At 50.1% G+C, this 10000-nt stretch overlaps 1 protein-coding gene across 1 annotated transcript in view; it reads right to left on the bottom strand.

Moving 5' to 3' along the window:
* LOC125952827 (protein O-mannosyl-transferase TMTC2) overlaps positions 1-10000 on the bottom strand; it is a 125318-nt gene that overhangs the window by 24803 nt on the left and 90515 nt on the right. The window lies entirely within an intron of this gene.

Consider the following 10000-nt stretch of genomic DNA (forward strand, 5'->3'; position numbering starts at 1 on the left):
GCAGTCAAAGGGGTTGTCCCCGCGCTGGGGGCTCAGGGATTTGTCGTAAACGGTAAGGCGAACAGCATGGTGGCCGGTTTTTGCAACGCAGCAAACGCGATTCCTTTCCCTTCTCGCGTCTGCAGGACGATAACGACGAACGACCAAGTCAGAGAGAAGCAGAGCATCTCTGATAGCGTCTAATTTTCACGTAAACTGTACTATTTTTCAACTCGACGCTACTGAATAGTTAATGCCTTCGCCTCCGGGAACCTGCGCTGCGTTGCATCCCCTTTGCTTGTTACGAAACGAAAGCAAAGCTGTAGCAGCAGCAGCAGTAGCCCATTAGCGACAGACAGGCGTGTGCAGCGTGTACCAGTCGCTGGACGCTGGGGAAACGTTTATTTAAAAGGTTGTCAGAGGCACCAGTGGGCTGTTGGGGAGCTGGAATTTCGGTTTAACGAAGCTTTCTTGGAAAACAGCCGCTTCCTGCTGGGGGTTTCGCGAGGGCTTTTTCTGTGCAGTTCATCATTAGCTGCGTTTGCTTTATTACACGACAATTGGACGTTGGATTCATTAGAAAATAAAAAATATTGCGACGTTAAGTGCTCCTCTTTCGATTCTGTTCGTTCAGAATTGATTTTCGCTCCTTATGGCGTGAATCGGCTATAACCGATTAGAATTGTTGTTCAGTAGCGAACGAAAGAAACACCGAGAATGATTACTAAGCCAACAAATTGCGCTCCCAGAGATGCAATTAACGGTGCATAGCGCGCACTGCAAGCAGCCACAACGCGTAGAAAATAGTAGCACTGCAAATATAAAGGATTAGTTCCGCTTACTAACCGACTTCGTGCATCCCGAGGACAAGGAAGAGATATAATCTGCGATAATATTTCCACACCAAACGGCAAGCGATAATTTAGTGGTTGGTGGTTGCTCCCGGGCAAGTGATGCCAACTGAGGATGAGCGTATAAAGTGCGATACTAGCGCTAGCGATAATTTACTTGAAGTTCGCCCCTTGCTGGAGTCTCCGTGGCGCTCTCTCCATTAGCTGGCAGCAGCCAGCCCGTTAGCTGGAGTATGCCGTCGACTCATCGACGTCGAGAGTTCACGTATAATATTTCCAAAACATGCGCCACCATTAAGTGCATCAATTCAACGTCGATGTTTACCACCAAACACCTCGCGCTAGTGCTCGAGGGCACTCGATGCGCCGTGCGAGGGATGTGCGATCAAGTGCTCTGCAATTGCGTCATTAATTTCGAAAAAGTTCCTTTGTAAAACCCTGGACTGGGCTGGCTAGGTTGATGACTGACGCAGCTGTAGTGGTGAAATGCGGAGCATTTTTAGTGTTGCTCAAGTATCCTTTCCCTCGAGTGCCATCCACACATCAGCCTCTTGAGCTGTTCGCTCTCCTCGTTCTAACATGCAAACACCCGATCCCGATGGAAGAAGATGATGCCCCGGGAGTTGGTCTGGGGAAGAAGCCAGATGAAGATGGTTCGAATTCCATCGAAAGGGCTTATGCTCGGTGTGAAGTGTCACTAGGAGTGGTATCGGGAAGGGAAGGAGAGGCAGGTGGCTGGTCGATGGCCATGTCATCTGCATGCGGATCCGGTTGATGGGCGCACTCGAGTGTGCCTTAAGGGCCTGACACCGGTAGGGCCTGACCTGTGTGCACGTGCACGCGCGCGTGTGTATGTGTGTGTAACATCCATCGTTCATTTTCACGCCATCACCATCATCATCATCGTGGTCATCGGGAGCCGCATCCGGTGAAAGATAACGCCAACGGCAACAACCCGTTTCGCCGACCACTTCCGTCAATTGACAGACGCTTCTTGCTGCTGCTGCTGCTGCTGCTGCTGCTCGAAATTCGATGAATATGCATTATTAATCACACCCTTCAACGCAGTGCAAATGGGGTCGGGGGTTTGCCGACTGCAGTAGTGGCCACCACGGATAACACGGCTTTACCGGCATCTTGTTGTCGGAGATTTGCACTCCGCACCGTTTCGCCATCGCAGCGGTTTCCGGTTTTCCTGTCATGTTGATTATCGAGAGGTTCTAAAGCCGTGCTCTGCGTTCTCGCACTGCACTGCACCGTTTGCGTTTGATGGAATGCGTTCAATTAGTTTACTAATACTTGGCGTTCCGAAGAGCATGCCGATGGTGGCGCAGTTTATTAGCAAACGACGACGATGAAGAGCAATTCGATGTTGATTGCGGAACTCATCTTGGACGCTAGGGTGCAATGTGTTTGAACGTGTTCATAGGTTCGAAGAAATCGATGGCAGATGACGTTTCTAGATTCGTGTTATAGCCAAGAGGCTCGTTGCTGTGGAAACGTCTGACGTTTGCACTTCTAGCATGTTGTAGCTCTACAATAGATCCAAGTCGTTTATATTTGTGCTTTGGACGATATAACTGTTCTTGTCGGCTGTAGAAGCAACGATTTTTCATAAAAAAAACTGATCAGAACAGATTTGTCTGTCACATCAATCTGCTACCCCAAAAGTAAGTCCTTAATGTTGTGCATTTGCGAGAGGACACACAAACCATCGAGCGCGTTCAATTTCATGCTCAAAGATAATGTCCCTACCCTGACCACATCCTCTAGCGACCGAAACGCAAGTGGCGCACGAGCTGACGAAGAGGAGGGACATTCTTATAAATTCATAATTTTATCGTTTTCTGCAAAAAGTGTTGCAACCTTGTTGGACGCTGGACCCTCATCCTCGTCCTTCTCCTACTGAAACATGACACTCGGTACACGCCATTGCGCTGCTGTAGGTCTCATGGGAGGCGAGGACAAAAGGAGCATCGAACAGAGCCAGAGCCAGAGCCGGAGCCAGAGCAGGGCGGCTGGTGAACGTGACGAATTGTGGGCACGCCACGTGTACCGAACGCAAACGGGATGAGTAATTTATTATGCCACACATGAATATTTACTCAGAGCGAAGCGAAACGAAACCGTCACGATGTTTACCGCATCCCCATGCCCCCAAACGGCCACCATCAACTCGCCGGCGAATGCTAAAATTGTTGCCTCAGTCCAACGAGAGAGAGAGAGAGAGAAAAGGAAAGAGAGAAGGATGAATCTGTGTTTTGGGGCGGACCGTGTGGTGGGGTTATCATTTTCTCGTCAGTCCAGCACGATTAGCCGGCTGCTGCTGCTGGAAATGGTTGGCTCAATGTGTGCGGTAGTACCATTCATAGCAGCCTGGTCGAATACCACCCCCTCAACCCGCTTCCCTCCACCACCTTAGACAAATGACGTTTGATGGACATATTCATACGAGTAGGTTTTCGGTTGCTGCCCTGGCATCCAGATTTATTTTTCTTCCTCTGCTTCTGTGCTGTTGTTTCGACCATTTTTTCTCCCCAATTTCATGCTACGAAACCATCTCGACTCTGACTCCTGGCCAGCATTAGACGATCGTGTTGGGTTGGTGGTTGGAAGCGTCAGTCCACAGCACCACGCACACCAACTTTAATGAGTTTTAATAATGGATACGAGAGTTTTTGGGGCCGCATATAATCAAAACTGACTGCTCGACGCGGCCACAAAGTTCAACGTTTTTACCCCATACGGAATGTAACTTGAGGGAAATCAATTACAATCGCATTTATTCACGCGAACAATAATCGCACATAAATAGCTTTCAATCGAGGGAAATCATTCCAAAGTGGAAGATTCATTTCACAACATAATTGCATTATTGTTTGGAATGCGTCTGGCATTAATGGGAGGGAAAAAAATTGTCGGGGAATGCGATCCGATCGGTACAATCAGTCCGGTCCTGTAATGCACATTCCTTGTTAACTCAGCTCTCGGCGATCACGATTGTAATGAGCCAGTGGAAGTGAAGTAATGAAATGTCTCACGCATGCAACACGCCACCAACGTGGTATCAATTGTACCGACTTGCCATGTGCTTCCAATTGTGTATGGAATGTGGGGTCGGTTCCCTTCTATTTCTGGTAATTGAGCAATTTTAAAATATGTACTTTTGTCGACATTGATTTTCCGACTCAGCGTCGGCAGCTTCTAAAGCAAGTTGGATCGATAAGAACCTCCTGGAGCCTGATTAGAGGGGGTCTTCGAACGGCCCCAAGTTTATCCAATTTTCCACCGGACTCAGGCGTTCTGGTTCTCGGTTATTTTTTTGTTTTTTGGTTCCGACAACCGACCACCATCAACCACAAATCGAATGTCGATCGAAGGATGTCGGACGAGGTCTGCGTGCCTCGAGCGCCCGAGCCACTGGATGTTGGTGCAGTAATGATTGAGTTTTCCCCTGTCAAACGCTGTTGTTGACTGGAGCCAACTTTGGCTACCGGCCGGATGCAGCTGCCGATCCCATTTTCCTCCCGTACGGTTACCGGCCGCATCGCAGAAATTGGGTAATGTTGTAGCCGATTCCAGTGGCTTCCTGTGCTCGGATCGCTCGTTCGCTGGCTGGCAAATCGCCTCGAGGCGATGCTAAACCACAACATCCGGCGCATTTGTACAAACATCGACGTAGGTCGTTCCCGGGTTTTCAGAGCCCAAAACGAAGCCCAAGCCTCCCTACGTCCGGGATCAGTAATATCATTAGACGAAAGCGACGGGATTGCAAATGGTGCTGATGAGTGACTGTGGCATCGATGACGAGTGACCGGAGTTGGAGGATTGAACCACACACCACACACGTCTACTGCTCGATTGGAAACGCCGACGCCAATGGGCAGACTGTAAATCACTATCGGACGGAATCCGAAAAACTAGTTAACCACCTCGTGGTTGCGTGGCTGATCCAGACACCACCAAGTGGCTCCGGACCCATCGAAAGATGCATTTCCGGCAGCAGCGAGTGGCAGTCAGCCACGAAAGTGGCCGGATGTAATTTAACGAACTGGTTTGGGTTTGTGTAGAGTAGGGCGCATGTTTCAATGAACAATGTTCCAGTTCCAGCTATAGCCTTTGTACGCCCATTCCTGTTTGCTCTGGGAATGCAATTCCTAATTGACCTTGGTTTTGAGACATGTTTAGTGCACTTAAAACTGTTGACCATTCCGGCATCATCAGCACAATCAAGGCACAATGTTGACTACGAGGAACCGAACTGTTGGTTCCAGGTTGTATCAGAAACGGCATTGTTCCAACCCGGCCAAATGGCTTTGGGAGTAAAAGCGACAAGGTAGGTGGATCGTCGTCGTCCCCCTCGGGCAAGCAAGACAAAGCGGCAAATGGCGAAATGTAAAATAACCTCAAAGTCGGGCCTGTTATTTGCCGTCATAACAGACCCCAACTTAACCACTAAAGCTCCCAGGGTAGGCACGCGCACACGACACAACCGTACATTCCCGGGCATGATTTGCCACTTCGGAACACATGTTTGCCAATTCCCCCTCCCTCGAGAGAACCGCCAGCCAGCATGGGCGACGGTGGCGCAATTTAAAAAGATAAAAACCATGTCAGGCACCCCGATACCCGGCGTTGTCGGAGTCGGTGTGTGTGTGTGTCAGCCACTTTTGAAGACGGCAACGACTGGTGGGCAACAACAGCAACAGAGGCAGGAGCAAAAATCATGTTTCGCGCAAAAACCGTCTTCCTTCTTTGGAGTACCATCGACATAACCTCCCCTTTCCCCACAACACTCCCTCCTTGTAGCACCATGTGGCACGTGGAAATAATATTTGGAACGGAACGGCAGGTTCCGGGAACGAAACCACCGAAACGTATGGCTTCGGCTTACCGTGTCCCGTTTGAGACTCAGGACCAAGGACCAGCGAGTGTAGGGGGAGAGGGGAACAGTTTCAAATGTACGAACAATGAGACAGAGAGTGGCGGAAAAAAAACACGAAGCCGAAAGCGGACGACGACAACGACACATTCTGCAGCCATAGTGGGGCCATTTCAGAAGTACCATTACTATCTGTAATCCGCCACATACCGGTGCTGATGGTGGTGCTGGTGGTGCTGGTGGTAGTAGTGGTGTGGATACACGTTGTAATGGCGTTTGGGTCATTGCGTTTCGACCATTTTTCATTGCGCGGATGTGTACGCGACGGGTGCCCGGTCCTCAGTTTCGTGATGCCGAGGGGGACCAGGAGCATTAGAAGGCGAGCATAAATGATTCTTGAACGCCGTTCGAGCGCCACTTAAAGCGCAAAATATGGCGCAAGTCGATTGTGGCTTCGGGTTTTGATCGATTTGATGTGACCGCGCAGGGTCTACAGATGGTCCTTTGTCACACAGGAAGCTCTTCTAAATAAGGAAGATGGAAAGCGGAAATAATGGTATGTACAGAGAGAGAGGTAGCATCATGAAGAACCTGTCACAATCTTCGTCTTAAGATCTCGACAGTAGAGACCAGCTGGCCAGCTTTTCCATAAGACTCATTACGGGAAATGGGTTTTAAGACTTTAAATCGTCGTCACACACACACACCATGTCGTCATCGCTGCACCACTGAAGAGCACTGAATAGCAGCTGGCAGAAGCCTAACGGTCGTCTCTGGTCTGCCAGCATAGAGCATCCAGAAACCGGGTCCAGGAAATGTGAACCTTCACATGTAGTTGCCGCCGGAGGCCATAAACATTCACTGCCAGCTGCCGGTCTGAACGAAAACAGATTCCGTGCCTCGTCTGCGACCGCCACCGGTCCAAGCAAACTGCAATGGTGTTGGTGCACCACCCCGAAATGGCGCTGCGCAACGCCGACAGTAAGCGGCGAAAGTAATTTATAGTTTTAGAATGTGTTTATTTAATTTGTTCGCATTAATTTTTAATTTTCATTTTGCCGAATCGTTTCCGCCAAAGTATTTGTGTTGTTGGCTCGGCTCTGCTCGGCGCTCTCGGTTGTCGAGGCCTCGGTAGCGATACGATAGCTACTGCTGCTGTTGCTGTTGCGGCCTCTAACGACCGGACCTAACGGAGTTCTAGTTGCGTCGCTGGTGGCGGCGTCCTAACAACTCGTTCGTTTCAATGGGCGTATCGTGGAGTGGAGCCCCGTTGCATCTAAAGCCTTCCATTTTTTGCCCGCTGACCAGACCAGGCACCGGAAACGGTTCCAACGGAGTCTGCCAGGAGTCGAAATGCACTTGCACGAAGGGCGCAGGCTTTGTGCAACGAGAATGACTGTTTTCGAGGGGGTGGGAGGTGGAGTGGGAATGTTTCTGGGACGAATCGACTCCAGCACTCCGATGGTCGACGGTTTGTGTTTGTTTGTTTTTCGTTTTCTTCCGGGATTTTTTTCTCTCTCGTCCTCCTCAAATCCTATGCAGCACCAATCCATTCAAACGTCATGTGGACACGCGAAACGAGAGGTACATGGGAAAGGGGGACTGTTGGTTTGTGAATTATTTTATTTGCGCTGGTACCGGTGCCAAAGCTGCCGATTGTTTCCGTACCGAGCAACCATGAGCAATGGCGGACGCGCGAAGAGGAAGCTAAAAAATTAAAAAGTTGTTGAATGCTGCCGAGTGCACACACACACACACCAACACACACAAACAATTCACACTGGTTCTGGTATTAGCTGGTAAGAACGCTTGAAGCATAATTTAATTCATCGCGCCCGAGAGGCTTTCCAATTCCAAAGCCTTTTTTCTCCACGAGGAAAAGTATTCTCAAAAACTAAATTTCTCGTGCACACAACGAGAGAGAGAGAAAGGTTCTAAGCCGAATGGTGGAAGCCGCAAACGGCAAATAGTTTTCCTTATCAGCCCTGCACGCCATATGCCGTGTGTGTGAGTGTGTGTGTGTTTTGTGAATGTTGTTCAAACAAGCCAATTAGTGGTATAGGAAGCATTGGCATTGACGCCAGACGTGCAGAGAAGAATGAAAAAACGGGGGTAGCTTTCCCCTGTTCTATTCCGCTGCCGAACAACGAAATCCGCCTTCATTCACCAGCGAATGATTCAATTTTCATGCTTTCATCCATGAAAGCACGATCCGCGCGGGTCTCTGGCGTTCCCTTGGTGATGCTGTTCCGCGCTTTCTACCGAAAAGGATTTCGCCCGCCATTTTTCCTCCATTTCTACTAATGTATACAGAACCAGCAGCAGCAGCAGCAGGCCAAGCAAGGCGCGTGTTGCTACGGTTTGTCTGGCTGCCGCTACCGTTGTGCACAATGCAAGGACGCTACGGCTACGAGCATCATCGGAATGACAGCAGCAGCAGCAGCAGTTCAAGAAAGATCATTTTCATAATGAGACCCGCATCCTTCTTCTACCGCACCAGCGCTACGCGCTTCACAATAGGAGCCAGGATATGCTGGCCTTTTACTCGGTGCAAACAGTGCATTGGCACTGCTGTTGCTGCTGCTGCCGTCGCCTTTTGTCGCATGAAGGAAGTAAACATCATTGCCTTTTTCACCAGCTCGTGCTGCTTGCGGCACATGGCTGCATCCTGCATAGCCATGCTGTAGCTTGGCGCAAAAGCAATCCCGGACCAGCCGCACTGACTGGGCCCGGGCATGGAAAAGCCACACATTTTCCTACACATTTCTCTCCAGCAAAGCACCACAGCCGCCGACGACGTTGATGCTGCAAGTTATTTTATAAATAGAGCAGCGTCGCGCCATATAGCCCTTTTCCTCGGGGGGCAACGAGGCTTCCATTTTCACACTTTTCACACTCGTTCGCTGCAAACTGTTCATTTGATTGTTGTAGGCCTGCATCGGATATCTTTTCTTTCTCTCTCTCTCTCTCTCTCTCTCTCTCTCGCGTGTTGCTTCTCCTGTGCTACTGTCAACGACTGTTGCCGGGACGGTTACGGTCCGTACAGCCCGTAGTTCAATCTGTCACAGACTGCCGGTGGCTACTGGTAGCCTTCATGAAAAGCTCCCTCAAGCTGGGAACGCGTGACGGAGGACGAAGGAAACCGAACCCGCAAGTTCACCAAAGGTCTTTTCATTCGCTTTTCCACAACAGGCGCTACAGTTTCGTCTCGAGGACACACTATTACGTGTAATGAGAACGAGTGAGATACCGAGTGTCTGCGTGTGTGTGTGTGTGTGTGTGTTTGTGTGTGAGAAAGCGACCGGCGCTACGACGTGGAGTGCAGGAAGCATGCTCGCCCCCATAATGGATGCTCGTGTAAAGCGCACATTATTGTTTGAATACACGACACACGCCGGCAGCTGGCAACAAATGAAAGGCCTAAACCATCGCAAGGAATTGTCTGAAAAAGAAATCCAGCGCAGATGTGAGCAGCACACATGTCCCAGATCTGTCCCTCGCAGACGCCTGAACTCGCCTGGGCCCGAGGCTGGAAAGGATTTTTGGGTTCGGGAGGAATAAGTAATCACTCCGGTTCCGTTTCTTGCATTTGATCGATCTCGAAGGCCCGCCTCTGATACCGGCAGGCGGCAGCAACCTTCACTATCACTTGCCTTCAGCTCACAGTTAATTACCTTCCGGATGGACCCCAGCACTCCACTCAACCATCGGCACGTCGTCATCAGAAGCCATTTCAGGAAGCCTCTCTCTAGTGGAGACGGTCAAACCACAAGCCCACTCCCTTTTATCCTTCCTCTGACGCATTCTCTCTTTCTCTCTGTCTCTCTCTCTCTTTGGCGATTAAAACGGCATCTCAGCTACTTGGCATTCTGTCAAAACTGTCCAACTCCATTTGCGGGGCTCGGTCGAGTCCACCATTGACCATACTGGCGCATTGGAGCCGCTGGAAGAACAAGAAGCAGAAGCTGCTGCTGAAGGACGGTACCGTGTTGAATTGGGTACGGTGGTATGGTGGTTGCCACTTGATTGCTTATTATATTTGGCTTTACTTTCTCTTCGACCAGCGCTCGGCGATACCGACCGGAGATCTCGTTGGCGCAGAAAATCAATTAAGCTGCTGCTGCAGACCGTCCAAGTCGAAGTCGAAGCACTGGGGTCCGGTTTCGGAATCGGATGCCACCAGACAGAACGACACACAGACACAGGGACACACATACACGCCGGATGTCGTGTCGCTTCTTCACTCTCCATCCGAGCGAAAAGTATCCGGAAGCATTAGATCTCCATT

The sequence above is a fragment of the Anopheles darlingi genome, chromosome 2 (genome assembly GCF_943734745.1).
Source record: "Anopheles darlingi chromosome 2, idAnoDarlMG_H_01, whole genome shotgun sequence".
NCBI lineage: Eukaryota > Metazoa > Arthropoda > Insecta > Diptera > Culicidae > Anopheles > Anopheles darlingi.